The sequence below is a fragment of the Sorex araneus genome, chromosome 2 (assembly GCF_027595985.1).
Source record: "Sorex araneus isolate mSorAra2 chromosome 2, mSorAra2.pri, whole genome shotgun sequence".
In the NCBI taxonomy this organism is placed as follows: Eukaryota; Metazoa; Chordata; class Mammalia; order Eulipotyphla; family Soricidae; genus Sorex; species Sorex araneus.
The window spans coordinates 188280744-188298289 of NC_073303.1; the positions used below are offsets into that span (position 1 = coordinate 188280744).

A 17546-nucleotide genomic window follows, 5' to 3' on the forward strand; every position below is an offset into this window, starting at 1 on the left:
ATAGATCGATAGATAGATAGATAGATAGATAGATAGATAGATAGATAGATAGCATGGCAGAGCCTGCAAACTACCTGTAGCTTATTCGATATGCCAAAAACAGTACCAAGTCTCACAATAGAGATGTTACTGGTGCCTGCTAAAGCAAATTGTCTTTTTTTTTTTTAAGAATTTTATTTTATTGAATCACCATGTGGAAAATTACAATGCTTTCAGGCTTAAGTCTCAGTTATACAATGCTGAAACAACCATCCCTTCAACAGTGCCCATATCCCACCACCAAAAAAATATAAAACAATACACATCCCATCCCACCCCCCGCCCCCCCCCCGCCTTGTAACTGATAAATTTCACTTTACTTTCTATTTACTTTTGTTACATTCAATATTTCAACACAAACCTCACTATTATTGTTAGGAGCACCCCACTAGAGTCAGACCTGTTGTGAAGAGATATGAGGTTTTGGATTTCTGTACTTTAGCTACTAAGTCCAGGAAGATTTCTTCCAGATATTGGATCATCGCAAGCTTATAAAACCCCATCTGTGGTCGTCATAATATGGCGGTCACCACTTCCTTCACTCCTGGCAAGGAAGAGGCGAGAGAGAGAAATACCTTTCCCCTCCTTCGCGGGCATCAGGCCGCAGCTTAGTTCTCAGTCTGGAGACATTCTGCGAGGAGCTGCCCATGCCAAAAATTTGCTAAAGTAAATTGATGATCAATGGGATGACAGTGATACAATATAGCAACAAGAGTACACTATCCATCTATATAATATAAATATAATATACATTTATCTTACTTTTTAAAATTATTTTTCCAAATACACATCTAAGCTATTTTCAAATATATATTTATTGTTTATATGATTATTTTCAAAGTATATGTTTGTGTATATGTTCAAATTGTATATAAATTTGAATATAAATTCATGTATTTTAAACATTCTTACCTTTTCATGCCAGATGAGCGGGATGCTCTGTGTAGCTTGCCAGGCTTTCCAAGAGGGATGGAGGAATCAAATCCTGGTTGGCCGCCTGCCAAGACAGACACCCTACCTGCCGTGCTATCACTCCAGCTCCATGCTCCAACCTGCAGGGCAGAGCCTGGCAAGCTACCTGTGGTGTATTTGATATTCAAAAAACATTTACAAGTCTCACAATGGAGACTTTACTGGTACCCACTAGAGCAAAATGATGAGCAATGGGATGACTGTGACAGTGACAGTCATACAGTGATACGTTTTCACGAATGAAATAGTTAATATTTTAAATAATAAATAGTGAAATTTCCTATTCCGTCATGTCTTTCAAATATAAATTACAGTTCTAATATTTGTTAATATTCCTATCCACTGATAGATATTAGTTTGCAATCAAAATAGAATCTCTTTGGAAACTCAGTGGTAGAATATTGAATAGTATTTATGTGCAATGAGGGATATTGTGCCTCTGTATTAATAACTGGTTATTTAAGATAATAACTGTAGTCAAGTGAGACAATTAGTCAGACTTATCAGTTATGCCCCATGTACAGACAGTATAAATGTTACTATTAGTTTTTTTAATTAACTTTTCTTGTCAACTTGCCTGAAGCATGTTTGATTATTTGCCAGCCTAGAAAATCCCAAAGGTCTCAGATAATTATCCCTGCTCCTTGACACCTGTCTCCTCGTGGTTTGGGGTTGCAGCTTGCCCTCAATTCACGGATGGGTAAAATATTTTAATTATTTTAGCTTCTCTGTCCATGAAGATAGGGAGATTTATTTCTAAAATCTCACATATCAAGTCTGAAACTAATGTTCTAGATAATAATTTTCATTAAGAACTTTTTATTAAAAAGCTCTTGGCTTTTTATAAACATGTATCATCTATATACATATGACTTTATATTTGTTTAATAATATAATAAGCCTCAGCAATTTTATTTTATGTTTGAAGATTTTAACTTTTTTATGATTTTTTAAAATTGAATTACCATGAGATACAGTTACAAAATTGTTCATGATTGGGTGAGTTCATGAATTAGTTCAACAACCTGAAGGACTAACCATAGGGGAAGAATGAAATTTTAGTGATTATTATCTGTCACTGTCATTGTCATCCCATTGTTCATCGATTTGTTCGAGCGGGCACCAGTAATGTCTCTCACTGACAGACTTATTGTTACTGTTTTGGGCATATCCAATACTCCAGGGGTAGCTTGCCAGGCTCTGCCATGCAGGCTCGATACTCTTGGTAGCTTTCTGGGTTCTCCGAGAGGGGCAGAGGAATCGAACATGGGTCGACCGCATGAAAGGTGAACGCCCTACTGCTGTGCTATTGCTCCTAAAACTGTCATGCCACATAAGATAAAGAATATGACCCTTTTCTGAGAATAATCTCTTACAACGAAAGTGCCAGTGTGTCCACTTATAGGAATTTGAGTTCTTTTTTTTTTATTATTTGCAAGCACACATTTATTTCCTTTGCTGATTACGTCAGAAGCTATGTTTGCAAAGGTAAAGCAGTGTGTGGATAAGCAGTGCAAAGGGCTGGCCTCTCCCCTTCAGCCCAAGTTCAGTTTTGCTTCTGAGGTCCTCCTGTGGTTTTCTGCATGGGTTTTAGAATAGCCTTTGGTTTAGAATCATCATCATCATCATCATCATCATCATCATCATCATCATCATCATCATCATCATCATCATCCCATCGATCCTGGAATTTCTCGAGCACTCTCAGTAACGTCTCCATTCGTCCTAGCTCTGAGATTTTAGAAGCCTCTCTTCTTTTGGTTTAGAAACACACACACACACACACACACACACACACACAAACACAAAGAAATATCATCGTGTCTAGAAAGTAATCCAAACTAGTGGAGAGCACAGAAAGCTGAGGTAAGTAGAAAGTCAAAAGAAAAACCTTGTTTTTATTTTCTTTTTCAATCAAATTTACGTGGAGCTATCAGGCAGGCTGTTTGTTGGCTCCACAGCCATCTTGCCCGCTCAGCAAAGACCAAGATCAAGAGCAGAGAGAGGATGGCAAATCAAGACACAGCTGACACATTACATCCAGCCGTGACTCCCTGCCTGGCCACTTGCAGCAGGTCACCGCAGCCCAAAAGGTCAAGCCAGATGGCAAGAATGTCACACCCCCAAGCGAAGTCCAGTTTCGAGATGTTGTTGACCAGGAGGAGCTGCTGACACAAGATGAAGAAGAGCTGGAGCACCGCCAGGAAACGGATTCAGAGGAGTGGGACTTGCAGGAAGCAGCTTACCTGGAGGAAGGTGTGAGGAAGGTGTGTGCTGCCCCAGGCCTCAGGCTGAGAGCCCATCCCAGCTAGCGCAGCCTCCTCTTAGGTGTCATTCTCTGCCTCCTGTCCCCACACCCTCCTACCCTCACGCCACACTTGGGCACCCTCCCCAAGACACTCTCAGATTCTTTTTTTTTTTCTTTTATAGATTTGAAGAAGAGGTGGCACAGGGAGGGGTCCCTGACAATGAAGAGATTGGATTTCTTCCCCCCGCCAAAGAAAACGTAATAGCATGTCGGAGATGGAGCTCTCATACTTGCTGATGAGCGTGTGTCAGTGCCACTGGCTAGGGGACACCGGGTCTCCACGCCAAAGTCAAATATCGGATTTCTTGGTGCTGCATTCTGTAAAGGATATTGGCATTTAAAATACAATAGACAAAGATATGGAAACATTTGAATGATCACAGATATTTTTATCTGTAAGTATACAATATTTGTATACGTATACAAATATGCCCACACTTATTTAGTGACACTGAATTTAGTGACACTAAAAACAAAAATACGTGTGGCTTTTCTTAAATGACGTATAATTGAGTAACATTTTATCCACTTAATTCTTGTGGTGTAAACTCTTACTGTTACTCAGAAAAAGTAAACATGTGAAGAAATATAGCTTCTGTTAGTTTTTAATTTTAAATGTAGTAAACAATTGATTGTTTAAAAATGTCAATTAATAGATTTTCAATTTACTAATATGGTTATGTTACTAGAATGTAAATGGTTTTGTGTTTATTTATATTTTTATTTAAAATATAGAGGTAAGAATAATAGTACAGCAGATACTTATACACATATACCCATACCTGAAAGGAGAAAGGTGTGCACTCCCCAGATTCCCTTTGTCTTGCATGTGGCTGAACTGGGTTGGTCCCCATGTATTCCCCGAGCATCACCAGGAGTCATCTCTGAAAGCAGTCCCCTAAGCACAACCAGATATGCCCCTATCAAAAAAAAAAAAATCAACAGAAACCTATTTTTATGTTTTTACCTTTACTTTTGTACTTCATTTTGTTAAGCTGGGGAAAAAATGTTAATTTGCTCAACTATCGTAAATGTTGCAGAAAAACTAATTTATTTTTATATACTTTTTAAATTGTACATGGCATAGCAAGTAGAAAATAAAAATTGCAATTTCCTTGTATTGCTATTCCTAGTTTCCTTTTTATCATTTTATCATTTCTTCCAAATCCGTTGTAGCTAATGCTTGTATATTCCAGATTATCTCTATTTTATTTTAGCATAAAATACCAAACTAAAAAAATTTGAAAAAAAAATTGTTTGTTTTTTGTGTCACACCCAGCAATACAATGCACAATGCCCTACCTGCTGTGCTATCGCTCCAGCTCAGAAATTTTGAAAATTAGGTTAATGAAAAGTCTTAGGCTGAAAAATTTGAAATAATATGAATTCCGTAAAGAACTTAAATTTAAAAAAAAAAAGTTTCATTTTAGCACTGAGAAGGTCTGGAGTACTACCCGTGGAGTACTACCCCAGGCAGTACTTTGGGGACAAAATGTGGTGCTGCATGTGGAAACCCATTATTTTTTGTGTGCAAGGTAATAAACACCTTAACAGCTACATAATCTCTAGCAACATATGTACATAAGAGACTGCGATCTTCCACATGTATTTTACCAAGGGAATAGACAGACTTTCTATTATATCAATGTTCATGAATTTCTTGAATCACTTCAAAGTTTTAAACATTCAATTTGTTTAAGTCTTGAATGTGTCACATTGAATTCAATTTAGAAAAGTTGTTTCTAGCAGCCTTTAAAATACACTGGGTATATGAGTAAATGGTACTCACTCTGTGTTTTTCATGTTGCTGTAGAAATATAATATGAAATAAAGTGATTTTAAGAAAAAAATTAACCATAAATGAATCAAAATGACATCAATTTTGTTCTAAATTCAAGTTTAGCAATGACAACAAATTATCACAAAATATACACTAACATGTTCCTTTAATATTTACACCTATGTATTCCCCCAAAACATAAATTTAGTCTGTTTCACATTACATACTTTCCTTTACCACTTTTTATGTTATGATTTTTCTCTTATTATTTTATGCTTTTTCTCTCATGTTCCTTTCTTCACAAACAAAATAGTGTATTGACATCTTTAAAATTTACATTACAGGAATATCATTAGTTTCTGTCTTCACTATCTAAAATCAGTAATTAATGTGTCTTAATAGCCACAGTAAAAGAATTTATTACAAAATTACTGTAAAGACAGAGAAAGTTAAATTAGGAGTTTATTATTACATTCTACGGATCTTGATTCATATATTCCCCTTGAATAGATTTAGATAAATATTTGAGAAACTAATTAGAGCTTTCATTTCAAAGTCTCAATAGTATACCTAAGAGTGATTAAAATATAAACAAAACTACAAAATCTATTATTTAAAATTTAAATTGGTGTTTTAGAAAGTCTGTCACACTTCTCATTAGTATATTAATATTTGAATGTTTTGAAAATATAATACAATAAAACATAATATTTGAGGAAAAATATTTCTGATATACCTCTGTCAGGGTTATGTACATAAGAATCTTGTTTGGTTTCATTAACAAACTATTTATTATTTTGAAAAAAATTGGTATTTCTGGCAATCAAATCTAATTATTTACAAGCAAAGCAAGGCATATGTTCTGCCCAAGATAGAACTTAAATTCTCTGATCATAAGAAACTGTTGCAGTGTGTGATCATCATCTTTGCATTTCAGAGAGTTTTAAAACTATTTAAAAATGATAAATACCCATAAGCAAAGACACAATGATATATCTTTAATCCATAGACAATATGATGACTTCAGAATCTCTGAAAATAGTTTTCAAACCATGTTAGAATAATATATGATACTTTGCCTATGTTTTTCAAAAACTAAAATATTTTCTTCCTTATATCTAGCTGTATTATATTTTTGTTTTAATATCTAATTTATGGGCTGGAGCCATAGCACAGAAGGTAAGGCGTTTGTCTTGCATGCAGATGACTCAGGTTCGATTCCTCCTTCCCTCTCGGAGAGCCCGGCAAGCTACTGAGAGTATCCCGCCCCCATGGCAGAGCCTGGCAAGCTACCCGTGGTTTATTCAATATGCCAAAAACAGTAACAACAAGTCTCACAATGGAGACATTACTGGTGCCTGCTCGAGCAAATCGATGAACAACAGGACGACAGTGATAGTGAGCTAATTTATAAGCATTTTTTGAGATTTTCCTAATATTTTCTCTATACATAATATCTCATTTTTTCTTACCTATGTTTCCATATATTTTAACTAATATATTAATGATATATTAGCCAGGATAATATATTATTAGATATACTAACATATCAGTAATAATCCATCATTAGCTATCAAAACACAATTAAAATAGTTATGTAAGGTTATCTATTCCATCAATTATATAATATCTAATCTATTAAGATAATACATGCAAAAGTTAACATACGTAATTATAAAATATTGTTGGAAATATATGCACAGTATGCTCAAATCATTTATACCACCATGTAAATTCCTGAAAAGCAGTGCAATGTCAATTTTTTTTGTTTTCTCCCTTTAAATAGCAGAAAGTTTTGAATATAAATATAAAGATAATATTTTCAATGTTTCATCGTATCACATAATACGATAGAGTAAGAATAGAAAAAATATCTGGCAGTGATATTTGTTAGATTGTTAAGACAGAAACTGAGATACATACCAGAATTTACAATTTAAATGTGTGTGTATATATATATATATATATATATACACATATATATAGGTTCAATCATGTTTTATAGATAATGTTAAAATACAGATTATTTATATTTTAAATTAAAAGAAAATAAATACCGGAATATTTAAGTACATTTTATTTGTAATGACATCAACTTTATACTTAACTTCTTCCATATTATAATAACTACAAAAATAAATTAAATATACATAATGAATGTATATATATTCCAAGAGAAAAAATATTTTGTCACAGTATCCTGCTATAGTTATTCTCCATACATAGTACAAAATCTTCCTAATATTATCTAAATTCCATTTACTTTCCAAATACAAGTTAATCCAATTAATGTCCACATTGGCATAGTTATATTCAGTATAGTGAATCCACCTCAGTAAAAATCATTTCCATTGAATTATTCTAAAACTAGGTTTCCTCCAGGCAAATGTGTCCACTCCACTATATTATTGGCACAGAAATAACCTCTTATTAACTATTGAAAATTTTATTCAAGTCTAAAATTGAAAACATGGATATTTATAAAAGGTAAGAAACTGAGAATTTTTAAAATAAGCACCTAAAATCCAGCTGAAAATGACCTCTTTTCTTTCAAGTTTATTGTTAATATGATTCTTTAAGGGCATGCCTAGATGCCTGATGTTCAATTTCTTCAACATGGTTTCACAGATATGAATTCTCAATAAGGAATTGTGATTTAATGGCTAATTTTGTTCTTTAGATTGGCCTTTTCATAATTCATCTACCAAAAAAAAACACTGCTGTGTTTTCAGAATAATTATAAACTAAATATAAGTAACACTTCCTTACTGATTTTATTTATATATGAGTCATGAATATCAAGAATATTAAGCTACTTAAAATGATATGTTGAAATTAAAACAGCATGGTACTGGAACAAAGGCAGAGCCGTAGACCAATGGAACAGGGTGGAATATCCCTACACACAACCCCAAATATATGATCATCTAATCTATGATAAGGGAGCAAGAGATGTGAAGTGGATCAAGGAAAGCCTCTTTAACAAATGGTGCTGGCACAACTGGACAACCACATGCAAAAAAATGGGCTTAGACCTTGACCTGACACCATGCACAAAAGTCAGATCAAAATGGATTAAAGATCTCAACATCAGACCACAAACCATAAGGTACATTGAAGACAAGGTTGGCAAAACCCTCCACGATATTGAAGATAAAGGTATCTTCAAAGGTGACACAGAACTAAGCAATCTAGTAAAAACAGAGATCAACAAATGGGACTACATTAAACTAAAAAGCTTCTGCACCGCAAAAGATACAGTGACCAGAATACAAAGACTATCCACAGAATGGGAAAAGATATTTACACAATACCCATCAGATAAGGGGTTGATATCAATGGTATATAAAGCACTGGTTGAACTCTACAAGAAGAAAACATCCAACCCCATCAAAAAATGGGGCAAAGAAATGAACAGAAACTTTACCAAGGAAGAAATACGAATGGCCAAAAGGCACATGAAAAAGTGCTCTACATCACTAATCATCAGAGAGATGTAGATCAAAACAACCACGAGATACCACCTCACACCACAGAGACTGGCACACATCCAAAAGAACAAAAGCAACCGCTGTTGGAGAGGATGTGGGGAGAAAGGGACCCTTCTACACTGCTGGTGGGAATGCCGACTGGTTCAGCCCTTCTGGAAAACAATATGGACGATTCTCAAAAAATTAGAGGTTGAGCTCCCATTTGACCCAGCAATACCACTGCTGGGAATATATCCCAGAGAGGCAAAAAAGTATAATCGAAATGACATCTGCACATGCATGTTCATCGCAGCACTGTTTACAATAGCCAGAATCTGGAAAAAACCCGAATGCCCTAGAACGGATGACTGGTTGAGGAAACTTTGGTACATCTATACAATGGAATACTATGCAGCTGTTAGAAAAAAGGAAATCATGAATTTTGCATATAAGTGGATCGGTATGGAAAGTTTCATGCTGAGTGAAATGAGTCAGAAAGAGAGAGACAGACATAGAAAGATTGTACTCATCTGTGGTATATAGAGTAACAGAGTGGGAGACTAACACCCAAGAATTGTAGAAATAAGTACCAAGAGATTGACTCCATGGTTTGGAGGCTGGCCTCACATTCTGGGGAAAGTGCAACTCAGAGAAGGGATCACCAACTATAATGTAGTCGAAGGCCATGCGGGGGAAGGGAGTTGCAGGCTGAATGAGGGCTAGAGACTGAGCACAGTGGCCACTCGACACCTTTATGGCAAACCACAACAGCTAATTAGAGAGAGAGAACAGAAGGGAATGCCCTGCCACAGTGGCAGGGTAGGGTGGGGGGAGATGGGATTGGGGAGGGTGGGAGGGATGCTGGGTTTACTGGTGGTGGAGAATGGGCACTGGTGAAGGGATGGGTTCCTGAACTTTGTATGGGGGAAGCATAAGCACAAAAGTGTATAAATCTGTAACTGTACCCTCAAGGTGATTCACTAATTAAAAATAAATAAATAAAAAAATGATATGTTGAATTAGATAATAGATAGCACTGTAACACTGTCGTCCTGTTGTTCATCAATTTGCTCGAGTGGGCAGCAGTAACGTCTCCATTGTGTGACTTGTTACTGTTTTTGGCATATCAATTACGCCACAGGTAGCGTGCTAGGCTCTGCCATGCGGGGGTGGGATACTCTCAGTACCTTGCTGGGCTCTCTGAGAGGGAAGGAGGAATTTAACCCATGTTGGCCTCGTGCAAGACAAATGCCCTACCCACTGTGCCATCACTCCAGTCTAGATAAAAAATCAAATCTTCTAATTCCCTAAAATGCCAGCTTATAGATTATATTTAACCTATTCTAAGTATCTTGTGTGGAACACTGATGATAGATAAAATACTAATTGAAACATTAAATAAATGTGATATACTTTTAGAATAATCATATTTAATAGTTGTAGCGACTTAGCAAACTCATTATATCTACTGAGCCTAATGATTACAATTTCTTTGAATTTTTATTACTTGTTTTTTTCTGGTTCCCTTTCATTTACTGGAGGACAAGCTGATTTAATTAAACTTTACCAGTTAAGATTGGGGAGAAATTTAGGTAGAGGCACCATTATGTGGATTCACTCAGGCCCTACTTCCCAGATTCGCAAATCTAAATCTCCTTGAGGATGTAAGTGCAGCTGAAATTCACGGACACACCTGTTTCCCAAGTGAGACCTCTGAGTGCCCTCAGGATTGGGCAGGCACCATTTCTTTCCTGCAGAAGCCTGGCCAGTCTCACATACCCGCCATCCCCCAACCCCCCCAGTATTCCCTCCTACACCAGGAACTCAACTCCACAGCTTCACAAAAGGGAATGCCCTGCTGCAGAGGTAGGGTAGGATGGTGGGGGATGGGGTGGGGGTGGTGAGCGGGATACTGGGATCATTGGTGGAGGTGAATGGGCACTGGTGGAGGGATGGGTGAACGATCATTGTATTAGTGAAATGCAAGCACAAAAGTTCATAAGTTTGTAACTGTACATCTCAGTGATTCTCTAATGAAAATTTTTTAAAAAAATTTAAAAATTATTTTACCAAAATTATAACAGTAACATGCATTGGATGATTTACAGCCATATAAAATTTATTTCTATTATTCAATTTAGAATTATTTGTTTTTTTTCTTTATAGCCATAGCTTCCTAGTTTAGATTCTATATTAAATTTTTTCATTGCATGTACCTAAACCTAAAATTATTTATTATACATTTTGTCTTGAATTTTGACAAGAAAAAAATAAAACGGAATCTCTGTAGACTCATCACAACTCTAGAGATCCTGGTTTCTGGACAACAGCAGCTGGAAGTACTGAAATTTGAGTAGGGCTACACCACATTAGCTGGAAAAGTACCATAGAATCCAACTAAACTCAGTAAAGACAATAACACAGAAGCGTCAAATAGCAAAGAGCTGCTGAGTAAATCACTAGAAAAGGATTTCAAAAGAGCATGGTGAGATAAAACAATTTTCAAGATTTTTTTTCTAAAATATTTTTTTATAACTCTTCTTAGCCAGTTAGTTGTAACAAGCAATATAGTACTGTAGTACTGTTGTCCTTTGATTTGCTGCACTGGGCACCAATAATGTCTCCATTGTGAGACTTACTGTTACTGTTTCGGGCATATCGAATACGCCATGGGCAACTTGCCAGGCTCTGCCATGCGGGCAGGATACTCTTGGTAGTTTCTGGGATCTCTGAGAGGGATGGAGGAAATGAACCTGGCTCGGCTGTGTACAAGGCAAACTAAACACCCTAACTGCTGTCCTATCGCGCCAGTTGAACAGCTATATAAAACAAATTATTATTGTGTGCCTGCTAAGAAAATGGGCAAGGTGGGGAGGCTGGGAAAATAGGGAAAATGGTGGACGGAAGATCACTCAGGTGTTGGATTATTGTTGAATAATTATTGTTGGAAGCCATTAACAACTGTATTATGGAAATTTTATAATCCATTGTATTTAAATAAAGTAGAAAGAGAAAATAAAAGATGTGGGACAGATTTTTGGGAAAAATTCTTATTCCTAACGTGGAATTCAATATAGTCATCCAATGTCTTCCTAAAATAAAACCCTAGACTGAAATAGGGTCACTTGTATGTCTTTCCAATCAAAGAGGCGTATTTTCTATCTTCAAATGTTCTTTCAGGAAGCCATCACAAACACTTTATATGGTTCCAATATTACACTGATACCAAAAGCAGACAGAGACATAGCATAAGAAAAATTGTAAAACAGTATCTATCTGAGGAACATAAACACAAAGATCCTCAACAAAATCTCTTAGAGAATCAAATTCATCAAAACCAGACACCACAACTAGGAAGAACTTATTACAGGGATGTTGTCTATTCTTCAATAGGTAAATGTGGTACACCAAATTAATTCAAGGTAAAACCAAAATCATATAACCGCGTGAAAAAAATACAAAGACAACATCAAATATGATCTAACAGCCATATATGATTTAAAATATTCTTAACAAAATAGGGATAGAGGAACTCTTCTCAATGCACAGCTACTATTGTGAGGACACAGGTGCCACCATGACAGGCTCCTGTAAGGCTAAGAAGCTAGCTCTGCCTAAGTTTCTCTGTCCTAGGAAACAGGGACTGCACTACAAAACTAATACCCTCAAAGTATAGGTCAGGGAAGCTAAGCATGACCTAGATAGAAAGCCTCTGAACTGGCATGACTTAGGTGGGAAAACCCCAAGTGACCCACTCAACAAACGCCCCCTACCCAACACCCAGCCATAAGCATACTAGGAAAAGCCTGTCAGTTCTTGGAAAAAAACTGTTATGTAACAGACATTGTAATGCTTATGTGACCAAAACATATAACCGCCTGAGAATTAGAGTTGGGTGTCCTTGTCAAGACTCCATTGCATTGGATGAGACTTGGACCCTAACTCGAGCTAGCAATAAAGGTTTCTTTGCTTTTGCATTCTCACTTGTGGAACTGGTCTCTCGGTGAATGGAAAATCTGAAACTCGGGTATGACAGTATCAGACTCAATGGTTTGAAAACAAACACACAATAACAAATAAACTAACAAAAACTATGTTGAAGCCTTTCTTTCAAAATCAGGCACAAGGCAAGGAAATTCAGTTCTCCCACTCTTATTTAGCAAAGTATTTCAACTTCTTGTCAGAGTAAGAATACAAAAGATCAAACTATTGCTGTACTAGATAAAAATAACTGAGACTTGAAACTCCAATTCAAGAGAACTGAACACTAGGAAAAGTGGGTATCCTTATCCTGAACACTGGGAAAAGACGGAATTAAATCTGTAGAATGTTCTGGCAAGTATTGACATTTTGACAATGCTAATCCTCTTAACCTATGGGCAGGAGATATATTTCCATTTCCTCCTATTCTCTTTTATATCTTGAAGTAGTGTTGCAGGGATGTATGTGTGTGTGTGTGTGTGTGTGTGTGTGTGTGTATGTGTATCTCTCATCTGTTTAATTAAACTTAATCTAATGTACTCGATTTTCTGAGGCATGGTTAAAAACTGCATTTTTTAAAAAATATCTCTCTCTTCTCTTTCATTGTTTGTATATAGGAACATAAACTTTTGAGGATTGATTTTTGTAACCTACCTCTTCACTATATGAATTTGTTGTTTTTAGGAGCTTTTTGTACATTCCTTGGGGTTTTCTAAGTATAGTCTCAATGAGAGATGTTACTGGTGCCCGCTCGAACAAATCAATGAGCAACGAGATGACAGAGACAGTGACAGTGACAGAATCATGTCATGTGAAATAGTGAAGACTTGACTTTGTCCTTTCTAATGTGTATGCCCTTGAGGTCTTTGCTTGCTCAGCTGCTATGGCAAGTACTTCCGGTATTATATTTAATAGGATAAGTGTTGGAATATTGTATGACTGAAAAACAACAATGAACAGTTCTGTAACTATGTATCTCTTGGTGATTCAATTAAAAAATAAAATTAAAATTAAAAAAAGAGAAAAAAAAGAATTAAACTTGACACTAGGAGGTGAAGAGATAGTACCCGGGGTGGTATTGCATTGACTTTGTAGCCCTTATGGTTCATGAGCATTACCAGGGATGATCCCTGTGCACAGAGTCCAGATAAACCCTGAGCAGAGCAAGGTATGGCCACACAACAAACAAACAAACAAACAAACAAACAAGAAAATCCAGCAAAAAAATGTAAGTCACTGGTCAGTTAACTTCAAACATTTCTTTTTCACATCTAGACACTGAGGGTCAAAACCCCTAATTTCTCTACAGAAGAAAGGGCAGAAACTTTTGGCATAGCTATTGCTGCCTTCTTCTCTTAAACACTCTGCTCTCCTTGGGCCAGGAAACACATTTCTCCTCCAGGGCCTAATACATTCTTCAGTAAATTGTTGTCTAATATATCTAATTTGCCTTTTATACTAACAACTCTGTATCTGATAAACCTTTTTGTGGACTCCCTTAAAACCAAGTAAGCATGAGATTTCACATACTTACATAGGCAGGGGCTATGTGTTTTTGTCAGCATAAAGTTACAGCAAATGGTCCTTTGTCCATGTAGCAATGTAGCACTCGTTGTTCATCGATTTGCTCGAGTGGGCACCAGTAACGTTTCCATTGTGAGACTTGTTACTGTTTTTGGCATATCGAATACACCAGAGGTAGCTTGTCAGGCTTTGCCATGCGGGTGGAATACTCTCGTAGCTTGCCGGGCTCTCCAAGAGGGACGAAGGAATCAAACCCGGGTTGGGCACGTGCAAGGCAAATGCCCTACCCACTATGCTATTGTTCCAGTCCTGTTGCCTATTAGTATAGATGATTTTTTTAAACTTCATTATTTAATGAACTGCAGATACCTCCTTTAGTCAGGGGACTAGGCATAGTTCTTGGGTGAGGGAGACAGTGTGTGTGTGTGTGTGTGTGTGTGTGTGTGTGTGTGTGTGTGTGTGTGTGTGCAGGAGAGAATTATGGTCACTGTTCCCAGGGAGTCTGTTGGGGAGCAGTTATCCCCAGCATGGCCAGACACATTGCACACTGGGTTCGGGCAGGGGCCTGGCTATGGGGCAAAGAGGGATGAAGACACGGAAAACAAACCCTCCAGGAGCTGTTGATCACAGCTGTATCATGTTCATGTATCCCTTTAAACATTGAGTGGGGGAGGGTGAAAGCTCTAAGAGGGTATCTTGCAGACATGTAGATGGAGTGAGGGATGCTGGGGATGATGAGCTTTGGAGAAATAATCAAGTTGAAGAAGAAATTGCCTGGCCCTGGAGTAACCCAGAGGCATCAAGAACACGTTCCTCTGAGATGCAGATTCTTTGTAGCAGGAAGTGGAGAAGCAAAGGCACTACACAGTGCAGAAGCCAATATGCCCCTAAGACAAGGAGACCCTTCTAGAAGGAGAAGCTGCTTAAAACTAAAAGTCCAGAGAAGAACACAAAACGGGCTCTTCGCACGGGAAATTGTCTTTCACCTATTAATATCTCTGTCTCTGCTTTTTTTCACTCTGGAGAAGCCTGTGCTCTCTCTTAAATATATCCTCCCTCACTTTCTCCCTGTCACATATTTCTAAGCAATTTTAATTAAAAATAACCTTATTTTACAAACACAGAGACACACATATACACACAAATATGAATGCACCATCAAGAGTTCATGGTTTTCCCTGCTACACGATGAACTATTATGTATACAGAGAACTCCAGGTTAAGCTAATTTCAAGGATTTACATATAACCTGCTCCCAAATGCTTTTTGAGACATTTTCCCACTGATGTCTGATATCTGTGTATATATAGAAGCAATATACATCTTCTCTCTTGGAGGACACATATCTTAGTTCTCTCTCCCTCTCTCTCTCTCTCTCTCTCTCTCTCTCTCTCACACACACACACACACACACACACACACACACACACACACACTGTCTCTCTCCCAGCACAAGTTCAATGTAGTTCCCTGAAAATTTTTCATTGCAGTTGTACTAAACATTGCTCATATTTTCAGGTACTAGTAAAACTTCCCAAATAGCTGTAGCATGCATGAAAATAAAAAATACAGATGCTTTGTCTCCCTGACTTTGTACTCAAAGCCTGCAGTCATTTAAAATGTGTGAGACCAATGAAATCAAATTGAGAGTCTAGAAATACACTCTCAAGAATCATATACCCATCACTTCTGCCACGCATTTCTGGTTTAGCCATCTGGTTAGATTCTATAGGAAAAAATGTAGATCCTATCTTTCTCTGAAGTGACAACATGTGTAAAAAATTATATATACATATATATATGTGTGTGTGTATTTTTTATTATACTTTGAAAATCTTCTCTGACTCACTGAGATCAACATACATGCAGGATAATTGCTCCAGATTCAGTGTAGAAAATATACAAAGGTGATAAACACACTAAGTTGGGTGGTAAAAGGCCTACAGAACACTCTGGAAAATTACTAATTTCAAAACATAATCAGATAAGTATTTCAACAAGCCCCTTGCTATTTGTAAGTTCATCAGCCTCTAGTTTTTAAGCAAATACAAATATAGTGGTATAATTATCAGTGATATTGAAGTTCACAGTTACCTTTAGTAAAGAAGATACTTAGTAGCCATTTGGTGGGGCGGGAGGGGGTGTTGTGTATTCATTTTATAAAGAAGAGGAGTTGCGAGTTACTTTAAAAAGAAATTCTGTGTGTGGAGAGTAGCTTTGTACATAAAGCTACAGAAGGTAGTCTTATATACAAGGATTCAAGCCATCTTTCTGATAGGGAAAAATTGGAAACAGGCAGGGTAGGATTAGGACTATCGTCTACGCAATAGAATTACCAGTATGAAATGTCATGAGATCATGTTAGTGTTGCTTGATAACCTGGATGACCGGATCCACACACCAGAAGCCAATCTCCAGATCTCTGATTTTAGGGCCAGCATTCCTAGAACATAATGAAGGAATACTGACACCCCTCCCCCTTTGTTTAAATCATATAAAAGGAGACTGGCTTTATCCTTTCTCAAGAACCCGTTTTAGAACATGCTTCCCATAATCAGAGAGCTTCCCTGCTCCACTTCCCATCCCTAAATAAAGTCTCACCTGAATTCAGCCTCTGACTCTCAGATATCTTGTTTTCAACCTTGACTGCATACAAAAAACATTAACATTTATATCTTTATAAGTTATGACATTATAAGTTCTCTCTTCTGAAATTTGACACGCCATTTTGTCCGTAAGGAAGTGTACAGCACCAGGTACAAACAAGGTCAAACCTGAGCACCTGAAAACTCTGCCACCAGTACTCGACAGTATCCTGGCTTGGCTCTTCACACTCTACCTGTCTGAATGCAAAGTTCCATCTCAATAGAAAACCAGCAGGACCATTCTGTTGTACAAGAAGGAAGACAGCCACGACATCGGCAACTATCACTTGAAAATGATTCATCACTATCGACCATATCCACATGGTGACCAAACTCATTGAGTTTTTGAGAGCTCAAGATGCCGCTCTGTCTAACATTCATTGATTTAAAGAAGGCCTTTGATTCTGTTGAGTCTGAAGTGGTCATCGAAGCCCTCCCCAAACAGGGCATTCAAACTCAATACATCAGGATCTTCAGTGAGGTGTATTATGGATTCACCACCAGGATCTCACCATTCTACAAGGAAGTGATCATTGACGTAAAGAGAGGGGATCAATAACTACACCACCTCCGCTTCACTGATTATTCTAATTCATCATTCTAATGACACCAAACATTAGCCAAGTGGCACAAATGCTGGCCAACTTCGACCATGAGTGTGAAAAGGTCAAACTGTAGGACTGCAGCTGAATCTCACAAAGGCAATGTTTATGAGAAATGGACTAGTTCCTGACATTCCATATGCTCTCAATGGAATGAACATCTCCTTTGCTCTCAATGGAATGAATGTCTCTGAATGCAGCAGTTATGTGTACCTGGGTCGAAAA

The 17546-nt window shown here is 37.1% G+C and overlaps 1 pseudogene; it reads left to right on the forward strand.

The window, feature by feature from the left end:
- The window catches only part of LOC129401997 (uncharacterized), a 54043-nt pseudogene extending 36822 nt beyond the window's left edge, over window positions 1-17221 (forward strand).
- The last annotated feature ends 325 nt before the right edge of the window (window positions 17222-17546 follow it).